The 13,210-nt window shown below is 48.9% G+C and overlaps 1 long non-coding RNA gene across 1 annotated transcript; it reads right to left on the bottom strand.

Annotated features, from left to right (window-relative positions):
- Positions 1 to 4,054: 4,054 nt before the first annotated feature.
- Positions 4,055 to 13,177, bottom strand: LOC139262066 (uncharacterized). Its single transcript, XR_011592877.1, has 4 exons — positions 13,093 to 13,177; positions 11,290 to 11,369; positions 4,476 to 4,635; positions 4,055 to 4,324 (listed from the first exon to the last, which is right to left on the bottom strand). It is a non-coding gene; the product is annotated as an uncharacterized lncRNA (long non-coding RNA).
- Between the last annotated feature and the right edge of the window lie 33 nt (positions 13,178 to 13,210).

Below are 13,210 nucleotides of genomic sequence, written 5' to 3' on the forward strand. Positions count from 1 at the left end.
CCAGTCAGGTGGTGGGGGCGAGCGGGTGGCGGGTCCGGTCTGGAGGCAGGGGCGGGGGGAGCGAGTGTCGGGTTTGGTGGGGGGGGGAAGCAGGAGCTGGCCATAGGAGGAGCCTTATTCACGCAGCCCCAGTGAAGCCATTCAGCCAGGGCTAGGGGCTGCGTGCTTCGGGCGCCTGGAGCTACTGCACTTGCGTGCCCACTGTAGCGCGCATGTGCAGAGGTCCCGGCACTGTTTTCAGCGCAGGGACCTGGCTCGGCCCCCCCCCATAGCTCGTGCTGGCTGCGCCGAGGGCCAGAGGACCTGCAGGTAGGTGGAGAATACGGAGGATTTTTTTAGGCGCACTTTGTGGTGCGAAAAACGGGCGTCCAGGTCGGGACTGCGCCGTTCTAGGCACGTGTGGAAACTATGGCAAAGGCTGTGGAACAATGGGACACCTGCAGCTAGTGTGCAGACGAGCTGCAAATCCTGAAAACGACCACATTGCAGAGGAAGACCGATTCATGGTGGATCAAACTGAACGAGAGACTCAAACCGAGGAGGCAGAAGTGTATGGGGTACACATCTTCACCACAAAATGTCCACCGAACATGTTAAAAGTCGAACTGAACGGAATTCCAGTATCCATGGAACTGGACATGGGTGCGAGTCAGTCCATCATGAGCAAAAAGGCCTTCGACAGGCTGTGGTGCAACAAGGCACACAGGCCCAAGCTGAGCCCTATTCATACCAAGCTGAGAACTTACATTAAAGAGCTGATCCCTGTAATTGGCAGCGCAGCGGTAAAAGTCTCCTGTGATGGAGCAGTGCACAAACTCCCACTATGGATTGTACCAGGAGATGGCCCCACACTGTTCGACAGGAGCTGGCTGGGAAAAATACGCTGGAACTGGGACAACATCCAAGCACTTTCGTCCATTGACGACGCCTCATGTGCCCAGGTTCTGAGAAAGTTTGTTATTTGAGCCAGGCATCGGAAGTTTCTTGGGAGCGAAGGTGCAGATCCACCTGGCTCCCGGTACATGATCCATCCACCACAAGGCATGGGCAGTGCCATATAAGATGCAAGAGAAAGTGGAGTTCGAGCTGGACAGGCTGCAACGAGAAGGCATCATCGCACTGGTGGAGTTCAACAAGTGGGCCAGTCCAATTGTTCCGGTCCTCAAGGACGATGTTACGGTCAGAATTTGTGGGGACTATAAAGTAACGATCAACCGTTTTTCACTGCAGGACCAGTACCCGCTACCCAAGGCAGATGACCTATTTGCGACGCTGGCAGGAGGGAAGACGTTCACCAAGTTTGACCGGATCTTGGCCTACATGACGCAGGAGCTGGCGGAATCTTCGAAAGGCCTCACCTGCATCAACACACACAAAGGTCTGTTCATCTACAATAGATGCCCGTTTGGGATTCAATTGGCCGTGGCTATTTTTCAAAGGAATATGGAGAGCATGCTAAATTCAGTTCCGTGCACCATGGTTTTCCAGGACAACATATTGATCACAGGACGGGACACCATCGAACACTTGAAGAGCCTGGAAGAGGTTCTAAGTCGGCTAGGTCGTGTGGGACTCAGGTTGAAATGCTCGAAGTGTGTTTTCCTGGCGCCAGAGGTCGAGTTCTTCGGGAGAAGAATCGCGGCAGACGGCATCAGACCCACCGATGCCAAGACAGAGGCCATCAAGAATGCACCGAGACCACAGAACATGACGGAGATGCGGTCGTTCCTGGGACTCCTCAATTATTTTGGTAATTTCCTACCCAGGTTAAGCACCTTGCTAGAACCTCTACAGGTGTTGCTAGGCAAAGGAAATGACTGGGTATGGGGGAAATCACAAGAGGCTGCTTTTGAGAAAGCCAGAAATCTGTTATGTTCCAACAAACTGCTTGTTCTCTATGACCCATGTAAACGTTTAGTGCTAGCTTGCGATGCATCTTCGTACGGGATCGGGTGTGTGTTCCAACAAGGAAATGAATCGGGAACATTGCAACTGGTCGCCTATGCATCCAGGAGTTTGTCCAAGGCCGAAAGGGCCTACAGCATGATTGAAAAAGAAACTGACATGCGCTTACGGGGTAAAAAAATGCACCAGTATCTGTTTGGTCTTAAGTTAGAGTTAGAATCTGACCATAAGCTGCTCATATTGCTATTCTCAGAGAGCATCGGGATTAACACCAATGCCTCTGCTCACATCCAAAGATGGGCGCTCACGCTGAATGCATATAACTATGTAATCCATCACAGACCAGGCACCGAGAACTATGCTGATGCTCTCAGTCGGCTGCCATTGCCCACCACCGGGGTGAAAATGGCACAGCCTGCAGACTTGTTCTTGGTGATGGATGCATTCAAAAACGAAAAGTCATCCGTTACGGTCCGCCAGATCAGGACCTAGACCAGCCAGGATCTTTTACTGTCCGTTGTAAAAAACTGTGTCCTCCAAGGAAGTTGGCCCAGCATCTTAGCGGAGATACATGAAGAGATCAAGCCGTTCCAGCGGCGCAAAGACAAAATGTCCATACAGGCGGACTGTGTTTTGTGGGGTAATCGTGTGGTTTCGCCTAAGAAGGCAGGGAAACATTCATACATGACCTACACAGTACCCACCCAGGCATAGTAATGATGAAAGCTATAGCCAGATCCCATGTGTCGTGGCCGGGCATCGACTCAGATTTGGAGTGTTGCGTGCGCCAATGCAACACTTGCTCTCAACTGAGCAATGCACCCAGGGAGGCACCACTAAGTTTGTGGTCATGGCCCTCCAAACCGTGGTCTAGGATCCACCTTGACCTCGCTGGCCCGTTTCTAGACAAAATGTTTTTGGTTGTTGTGGATGCTTATTCAAAATGGATTGAGTGTGTAATAATGTCCGTAAGCACGTCCACTGCCACCATCAAAAGCCTACGAGCCATGTTTGCCACGCACGTCCTGCCTGATGTCCTTGTCAGCGACAATGAGCCATGTTTCACCAGTGCTGAATTCAAGGAATTCATGACCCGCAATGGGATCAAGCACATCACATCTGCCCCATTCAAGCCCGCATCCAACAGCCAGGCAGAACGGGCAGTACAAACCATCAAGCAAAGCTTGAAACGCGTGTCGGAAGGCTCCCTGCAGACCTGCCTGTCCCGAGTCCTGTTCAGCAACCACATCAGACCCCACTCGCTCATTGGGGTTCTCCCAGCTGAGTTACTCATGAAAAGGGTGCTCAAAACAAGGCTCTCTCTTGTCCACCCTGATCTCCATGATCACGTCGAGGACAGGCGGCATCAACAAAGCATGTACCATGATCGCACAAATTTGTCACACGATATTGAAGTCAATGACCCTGTATTTATACTCAACTATGGACATGGTCCCAAATGGCTTGTCATAGCCAAAGAAGGGAGTAGGGTGTTTCAGGTCAAACTCACAAATGGACTAACTTGCAGAAAGCATTTGGACCAAACCAAACTGCGATTCACAGACTGCCACGAGCAACCTGAAGAGGACATCACCAACTTCAACCCTCCGACACACACACAAGTGGCAACCGACATCACAATTGACCACGAAGCTGAACTCATCATCCTCAGCAGCCCAGCAAGGCCAGCTGCACAGCAGTCCAGCAAAGAACCAACCAACTCACCTACACCTGCATTTGTACCGAGACGATCGACTAGGGAGCGAAAGGCCCCAGATCATCTCACCCTGTATATAAGTGTACTATTGACTTTGGGAGGGAGTGATGTTATGTATGCAACCCTATGTAACCAGTATTATGCCACCACCAGAGGGCGTACCTGTTGGAGTCCCAAGGGATCCCAGCATCCCTTGGAAGCACTGGATATCAGCAGGCCTCCCATGTTGTACCATCACTCTGGAGTTAGAATAAAGGAACTAAGGTCACACTTACTCACGTCTACAGTACTCAGTTACATTACTTTATTTGAGACATAACACCAAGCACACGTATACTCAGAATACATCAAGGCATCTTCACAAGGTTGTCCCACCTCTTAATGGGACTTGCCCTGAGATTTTCCCCCGTTCCCCTCATCCCCACCCCCACGCCTGCTGCTCCTTCTCAACGAGGCCTCATTGCCTACAGCAAGGCTGCTTGAGGGCTTCCGCTGGGCGTTGTGGTAGGCCACTGGGGCCAGGAACCTCAGAGTCTTCAAACCCCAGGAAATCAGCGTCATCCCCAGATGTTGTGTCGGCAAACCATGCAACTGTTGGGCTGTGAGGTTCAGGCAGCACACTTTCATCCCCTCTCTCACCATCTCCCCTGTGGCTGGATGCAGATCACTCCTGAGAAGGCAGGTATGCTTGTGGCTGGTCATCTGCAAACAGAAAACAACAGATGTGTGGTTAGCAGGGGAGGGGCAGGGTGATAGCAGGAAGGTGGCATTGCACATGTACATGTAAAGGGGCTAGGCCACTTCCTATTAGGGGTCAATGAAGTCACACCAGTCACGTGTTCCACTTACATACCCTTACTATCCGAAGGGGGCTCGGCCTCGGTCCCAGCCGCTGTGTGAACTGGGGCGCCCATGTGGGCCGAGACTCGCTGTTCCACATCAGTAAGCTCCATCAGCTGCGGCTGAACGCCTCCTATTCGTTGTTGCTCCCATCAGTTATGGGAGAGCTTGGCCTGCAATAAGAACAATAGGAAGGGTTCGGTAAGGGTCCATCTCCTGTTGCGCCACATGTGCCTTCCATAGTTCAATAGCTGCCACTGTATGGATGTCCAAATGTCTTCATTTCAATCTGTGTGGCTGGTGACTGAGGTTATTCAAATATTGGGAGGAGGTGAGAGGCAGGTAGCATAGCGGTTCAGGGTAATGTTTATAAAATGCAGTGGGAATGGAGTGTGAGGAGGCTTGACAATGATTAGGGTACAAGAGGTTCATCACAGACGGTCACTTGAAATGAGGATGACTTGCTTCCACGTCAACAAAAGGACGAATTCATAGGTGTTTCAATGAAGGACCCGAACTACATCCTGAAGGGTGGAAGATGCCTGTGCGTGAATTTTTTTAACGTGGGCTGGCCGTTGCACACCAATCACCACAGGAACTTGACAGAGCTAGGTCTTGGTCCAGTGGCAAGGATTACCCAAGACGACTGGAGACCAGCTCTGCTGCACGGACCTAGTGTGCACACGTATCGCAGTGATGAAGATGATGATAATGATGATGACAACCCACACCATGGCCTTCAACACAATGAGAAAGCCACCAACCCTTACCATGTTCACATGGTAGGAAATGGTCCGTGCCCGAAACGGGGTGCATGCACCACATTTCAATGTTTTTTACCACAACTTTGGTTGAGGTTGCCTCTTGCGCGAAATTTCTCTCTTTGTTGTTTTTTTTTACTTGGATCCGGAAGACGATCTTCATGGGGGTGGTGACTACACCAGAGGGGCAGCAGTTGGGGCAGTGAGTACACTTGAGGGGTGGAAGCTGGGGCGGTGCGATGATGTCATCACTGCGACGCATCACCACAGCTCTCCTCTTCACTTAAAGGGGAGCGCCTTCGTGATTTTAAAACTTCGGCCCACTGGGCCACCAGGGAGGTTTTCAGCTGGGCCAGTGACCTGGCAGCCCGGCTGAACCTTAGTGGCATAATTGTCAGGCCGACACGGCAGTCGTCTGACAAAATAAAAAACATGGCAGCAAAGGGAGTGCCTCCTCCCCTTTAGGGAAGCCGCTCTGCCATTCCAGAAGGCCACAGCCTTACTGGACCACCGGGAAAAAATAAGTTTTGGCACTGCCAAGTGCGCTGAAGATTTTCAGAGGGGAATTTCGCTGTCGGGGTTGGGGGGAGGGGTTGCACATGTGCTGTAACGCTTAAGACAGATCGGCAGCAGCAGAGCGGTGGGGGGCGATTGGGGCATCGCTGGAAAACCACCAAAGGGCAATTGAGCTATCCGTGACCATCCCACGAAAAGTCAGTGGCCACTCCACTCCACAGCGTGGCCGCCGATTTGCGGTGATAACAGGCCTTAAGGGGAGGGGAAATTTTGACCCCCAGGTGATACGTTAAAATCAATCCCATTGTGGAAGTATGGGGCAGTGCAAATGAAGTGCAGAATGCTGCAATGGGTCTGCACGCATTTTTCCTACATATTGCATCTGTAGTTTAGGTACGCATAGAGAGTAGAGAAGAGGAATATCTATCTTGTGGCCTTGTCCATTGTGGAACTAAATTGGGCATTATACATTGACAAACCGAGCTCTATTTCTCCACCACCTTCCTCAATGCTCCCACTGCCTCTGCATTGTAAGCCTGCTTATCTTAGATCCAGTCTTGGATCATCTGCAATTTCCCGCAGTTAACATTGGAAAGATCAATGCCATTTTCTTTGGCTCATGCCACAAACCTTGTACTCTTGCTACCAATTCCGTCCCATCCATAGCCAGTGTCTCAGGTTAAACCAGACTTTGGTGTCCTACTCGATTATGTTGGACTTCTAACTCCATATCCTCTCCATCACTAAGATCACCTAATTCTACCTCCGTAACATATCTCATCTTTTAGGGTGCCAGGCCATTTAAGCAATGGAAAATCCCCAGCCATAACAGAAGCCTTGGGAGAAAAAAACCTGAAAACTAACATCAAAAACATTCCCAATACATAGCTAACGCAACCACAACATAAATAGCCCCCAAAAAATCTAAAAAAAACAATCACACTCACCTGAAGCATTACTTACCTCACTGAGGCTGCTACAGCTTGGAATGAATGCCTGCTTTCACAGGCGTTCCCACCAGGGTATGCTAAGAGGCACTATGGATCGGGCGGCAACTAAAAATTGAGCCGGTGTTGCAATCAGGGGCATTGCACACCGGCTCGCCTCTCCCGGGTGATACTGCTCCTCCCCCATTGATACCGGCACCGAATGTCCCGGCAGGGCGCTGGAAGCTGGTCGCCTGGGTGCAGCTGCTTTCCGCCGCCTTTGACGCCCCTCCGTGGCGCTAAGAGGGGCGACAGAAGATCGAATTTCCACCTCCAACTTTTTGGCCGAGTTTTTCATCCACTCCTAGGGCCCAAGTTTCCACAAGAAAAAAAACGGGCGCCCCTCCGAGCTGGGCCCCCGTTTTTCGCGCCTAAAACGGCGCCTAAAAAAATCCTCGGTATTCTCCACCGACTTACAGGTCCTGTGGCACTTGGCACAGCCAGCACGAGCTGTGAGGGGGCGGAGCCAGGTCCCGGCGCTGAAAACAGTGCCGGGACCTCTGCACATGCGCGCTACAGTCGGCACGCAAGTGCAGTAGTTCCAGGCGCCGAACTGTGTGGGAGGGGCCCGAAGCACGCAGCCCCTAGCCCTGGCCCAATGGCCTCACTGGGGCTGCGTGAATGAGGCTCCTCCCACGGCCAGCTCCTGCTCCCCGCCCGACCAGACCCGACACTCGCTCCCTCCCCCGCCCCCCGCTGACCAGACCCGACCCGACACCCGCTCCCCCCTCCCCACCCCCGCCCCGACCCGACACCCGAGACCCGCTCCCCCCCGCCCCGACCGAGACCCGAGACCCGCTCTCCCCCCCCCCCCCCCCGACCCGAGACCCGCTCCCCCCGACCCGCTCCCCGCCCCGACCCGACACCCGCTCCTGTTCCCCGAACCCCCCCTCTCTTCCCTCCTCCCTCCTCCCTCCCCTCCCTCTCCCCTCCCCTCCCTCCCTCTCCCCTCCCTCCCTCTCCCCTCCCCTCCCTCCCTCTCCCCTCCCTCCCTCTCTCCCCCTCTCACTCTCCCTCCCTCTCTCACCCTCTTTCTCCCTCTCCCTCCCTCTTTCTCCCTCTTTCTCCCTCTCCCTCCCTCTTTCTCCCTCTCCCTCCCTCCCTCCCTCTCCCTCTCCCCCTCTCCCTCTCCCTCCCTCTCCCTCCCTCTCTCTCTCCCCTTCTCTCTCTCCCTCCCTCTCTCCCTCCCTCTCCTCTCTCCCTCCCTCCCCTCTCTCCCTCCCTCAGCGGCACGAACAACTGCAGAATTCTCCCTGGCTGAAGCACTTTCACACAGGTAGGAAGATGGTTTATTTAATCTTTTCTTTGCTTATAAATGTTTATTCAGGTTGGATTTATTTGTATAATATTTGTAGAAGTATAAATAAGGATTTATTGTCGAATTTAATGAGTTCCCTTCCCCCCCACCTCGTTCTGGACGCCTAATGTGTAACCTGCGCCTGATTTTTTAATGTGTAGAACAGGTTTTTTCAGTTCTACAAAAATCTTCACTGCGCCATTCTACTTTAGTTTGGAGTACATTTTCACTGTGGAAACTTTCAAATCAGGCGTCAGTGGCCGGACACGCCCCCTTTTGAAGAAAAAATTCTGTTCTAAACTAGAATTGTTCTACCTGACTAGAACTGCAGAAAAAAAAATGTGGAGAATTGCGATTTCTAAAATAGTCCGTTCTCCACCAGTTGCTCCTAAAAATCAGGCGCGAATCATGTGGAAACTTGGGCCCAAAATTTCTCCTTATTTGGCTTGTGTCCATTTTTATCTAATTTTTGTCTCTGTGCAGCACACTGCGATGTTTTTATATGTAATAGGTGCTTTATAAATGTAAATTGTTGTTTCCATTTCTCTCAAAGATCCACCATATATCATAACACGAGGGCAGAGGTCAGGATCGTAAAAATATGTTCTTAAAAAGGTCAAGAGTTGCAGGTTTTAATAGCTTTTTCAAGTTAGTTCAAGAGCCACAATGGATTCTCGCTATAACAGTAAACCTTTCTGAAACACAATGTCTCCCTATTTCTAAAGACGTACTTTATAAAAATAATCTACTCTTCACTACTCATAAAGTTTTGGATGCCCTTTCAACTACACAGAATGTATACAAATTCTCACCAGATATAAAATAGGCTAGATTCTACCGTACGATAGTAAATCGTCAATAAAAACAGAAAATGCTGGAAATATCAACGGGTCAGGCAGCATCTGTGGGGAGAAATAGAGTTCAAATTTTGGGTCGATGACCCTGCGTTAGAACTAGTGAATGTTTGAAAGGACAGATTCTTAAGGAGCACTGACTGGGGGAGGGAAGGAATGAACAAAAGGGAAGGTCAGTGATAGGGTAGAAGGCAGGAAAGATTTGAGAGACAAAAGGGATGATGGGCCGACTAGAGATGGTAATGGCAGAAGTTAGAAAAAGATTAGTTTAGATAGGATGTGAATGGCAGGATAATTACTAGTTGCCATGGGAAACAGAGAGCGAACAAATACATGAGATAAATATGGGCAGAGGTTGTGCTCTGAAATTGTTGATCTCGATGTTGAGTCCAGAAGGCTGTGAAGTGCCTAAACGAAAGATGAAGTGCTGTTCATCGAGCTTGCATTGAGCTTCATTGGAACAGTGTAGGAGACCGAGAACGGAGAGGTCAGAGTGGGAGTGGAGCAGCGAATTAAAGTGACAGGCGACCGGAAGTTCGAGGTCATGCTTACGGACTGAACAAAGGTGTTCCGCAAAGCAGTCACCCGCTCTGCATTTGGTCTCTCCAATGTAGAGGAGACCACATCGTGAGCAGCGAATACAGTGTACTAAATTGAAAGAAGTACAAGTAAATCGATGTTTCACCTGGAAGGAGTATTTGGGGCCCTGGATAGTGGGAAGGGAGGAGGTAAAAGGGCAGGTGTTGCATCTCCTGTGCTTGCACGGGAAGGTGCTGTGGGAAGGGGAGGGGGTGCTGGGGGTGACTGCGGAATGGACCAGGGTGTCGCAGAGGGAGCGGTCCCTTCTGAATGCTGAGGGGGGAAAGGGGAAGATGTAATTGGTGGTGGGATCACGCTGGAGGTGGCGGAAATGGCGGAAGGTGATCCGTTGAACGTGGAGGCTGGTGGAGTGAAAGGTGAGGACAAGGGGAACTCTGTTGCGGTTCTGAGAGGGAGGGGAAGGGGTACAGCAGAGGTGCGGGAAATATAACGGACACGGTCAAGGGCCATGTTAACCATGGCGGAAGGAAATCCTCCGCTGAGGAAAAAGGAAGACATGTCAGAGGCATTAGTGTGGAAGGTGGCCTCGTCTGAGCAGAAATCTGCAGCCCATTTTATTGCTTTCTTGATATAAAACTCGGTTTAGATCTAAAATGGGCTGACAATTCACTATCATCAGTTTTATACTGTCGCACAAAGTCAAAATTACCCCCAATGAGTTTCTAATATTCACCATTTTCATGATGTCTTTTTTGGTTGGGGCAAGAAAGTATATTTAGAAAAATGTTGATCTATAATGATTTGGAAAGATGCCAAAAGCTGGTCAAATGCCCATAATTTGATGACATTGCCATCATATGACACAAAGCGCTTTTGGTCAGACATGCTACTTTGTGTCCCTTGGAGGAGCTGTAACTTCCTCAAAAAGAATATGAAGCCATTTCCTGCTGTAAATAAGCATTTAATCTATTCCTGGGGAGTTTATCATAACCTATGCTGAATGTCAATGGCAACAATGGCCTAGAAATTGCGATCGGAGGCTTCCTGCAGCCTTTGACTGAAATTTTTTTAATGAAAGTACCTGGTGGTCCCGCAGGAATGTATACTTGAAGTCCGAGGCCTCCATTCGCAGTGCAACGTATGAGCTCACACATCCCAGGAACGTAAGCACAATCTGGGATCACGTGGGCCTGGACCACCAATGAACACGGAGTATTCTCATTGATAATAATGGGAGCTCAGTTTGCACTAGCTCCCGTTACTATCAATGGGAATACTCCCCCAAAATACAGAAACACAACACGATAAATAAAAAAACACTGCATATTTAAAAGTAATTAAAATTGAATGTAATTAAATATTTTAGAGAAAAAAAATTAAATTTTTTTTAATATGTTTTAATAGGGGTAAAAATAAACTTACCTTAATGGACAGGGTTTTTAATATAAAAATTAGGGCTAAAATTAAATTTTTTTATCTTTTAAAACTCTTACGCTGCTTTTACCAGGCGTAAGAGTTTGAAGGACATTCGCTGGGCAGGAGTTGGGCAAATAACCCAAATCTCTGCCCGTGAATGTCCATCTCCCAGGGATATGTGTAATCTGTCAAAAGGCATTGTGACAGTTCACAAATGCTGTTCCCGGCGCACACGCATGGTGCACCGAGAACCGACACTTGCAATGCCTCTTTGGGTGCATGCATACATCGTACGCATCCAGCGAGGCCGCAATTTTCAGTCCAAATGCGTCACAAAAATGTAGTAAACCATCCAAGTACGATATTATAATACAGCCACCAATTCATCCAGCCACCCAAAATAAATGTTCATTACCCCGAAGGATCTTTGTATCACCATTTGACTGGATCGCTGTACCTCATTATGTTGCTCTTTGCTGGAGTCTGGGATTTAAAATGGAGTCTTCAGTCAGTGTTTCATTCCATAAGTACTGTTACCTGAAAAATAAAGATAAAGCTTGGCTTGGCAGCCGAATATTTTTTGTTTACTTCTGTTGGTCTGAAGCTATTAAAAAACAGAATGACAGCAGTTAATCCATTCGCCAACTCTAAGGGCCTCTTTCATTCACAAATGTTGCATTACAAATTAATTGTGTTTTCAGAAGGACAGTATTGCTGATTGCTAAAATTGTTCCATTTTGTTTTGGCACTGACAGTTTGATTTATGTTGTCTGTGACTTCCAGTATCGTGGGGATGCCAGCATTATTATAAAAATCCAAATGATGTTCTTGTTGCTGCTCACAGGTATTAGGGAATTGGTATAACAGTCTGAGACATTGATTAATGCTACTGCTATGTAACTAATGTAATCAGGCATAACTGACTGAGCTCCAATGGTGGCTCAGTGAGTTTACACAGTAAATGGCTGCACCACATATAGCAGGTCGACCTCAGGTTCAATTCCCAAAATACACTAAGTTAATTCATCTGATCTTGGTGACAGTAGGGAGACTGTGATTAGTCTCAGTGTCCCAGGGCCAGGATGGGAAAAATTGAATAATGTTCTAACTCCTGATCACTTTCCAACAACCACTGATGGAAATATGCTTCTGTGGATACTGTGTGAGGTTTAACTTGGTAGTTACGTTGCCCTCCACCCTCTATCCCCCCACCCCCAACCTCCGAAAACCACTGTCAAAGCTCAAACATGAATAACGGCTATATTGGTGATGCACAAACAGCAACTCTACTGCCAATGAACACCACTACTCACCCAAGCTGGAAACGACCCTCCAAGGGTCAACCAGACAGAGCTAAGTCCAGAGCACAGTCAATGCAAAGATGATTTGCATGAAGGGCTTGGGGGAGAGTGATGTCATGTATCCTACATGGTTACTGCTTGTACTATTACAAGGTGTGCTACCAGAGGGCACTGCAGTGGGAGACTTGTTCACTACAGTTCAAGCACAACACATTGTCTCGTGGAGTCATTATTAGAGCATCTGAAGACATAACAATTTGCTTGAACTGTAGTGACCTTAGTCCATTTACTGTAACTCCAGAGTGAGGATCACACATGGCGGCCTGCCTTTTATACTAGGCCTGGCACACCTGTACAGGTAACTGACAAGTCTCCCACTGCAGTGCACTCTGGTGGCACACCTTGCAATAGTACAAGCAGTAACCATGTAGGATACATGACATCCTCTGAACCCATAGAAGTATCTCAGTAATGTGTCAAGGTCATTGGGGAGGGGGACAGAAAATTGGAAATAAAAAATGTTGGAAAACAACATACAAGGCTGGCTGGCTATTGCCTGTAATGTTAACTGCATGGGCCTCGAATGAACTTATAGCATAGCAGCTGTTACCTTGACTAACTCCCATTCACTGTTTAAATCATGGCAGAGGTTTATTATTCATGTGATGAATCAACAGAGATATACTGACTCCAAGAGGATTAACTTGTTCAAATAAATCTCTTTTTATGGATTCCTTATTCTCACTCTTTGATGATATGATATTGCTGAAAATAAATTTTATATTCAGCAAGGGTGCATTATATTTCTTTTATGTAACATCTAAATGCTCAATTCAAAGACTCTGCCATTCCTCCAGCCCTTTCAGCACTAACCCAAACAATGGGCCCAAATTTCCCTAAACCCTTTTTTCGGCGCACTCTCCCGAGATCAGACGACTGTGTGGTGCTGACAAACTTACTCATAATTCTGGCCGCTCTGCTCTATGCCCCGGGTTCTGGCGCAGCGCTCCTCGTGGAGTGGAGCGACAGCCTTGCGCCGAAAACAGTGCCGGCAGCTGCGCACATGCGCAATAGAAC

Source organism: Pristiophorus japonicus, chromosome 4, assembly GCF_044704955.1.
Source record: "Pristiophorus japonicus isolate sPriJap1 chromosome 4, sPriJap1.hap1, whole genome shotgun sequence".
In the NCBI taxonomy this organism is placed as follows: Eukaryota; Metazoa; Chordata; class Chondrichthyes; family Pristiophoridae; genus Pristiophorus; species Pristiophorus japonicus.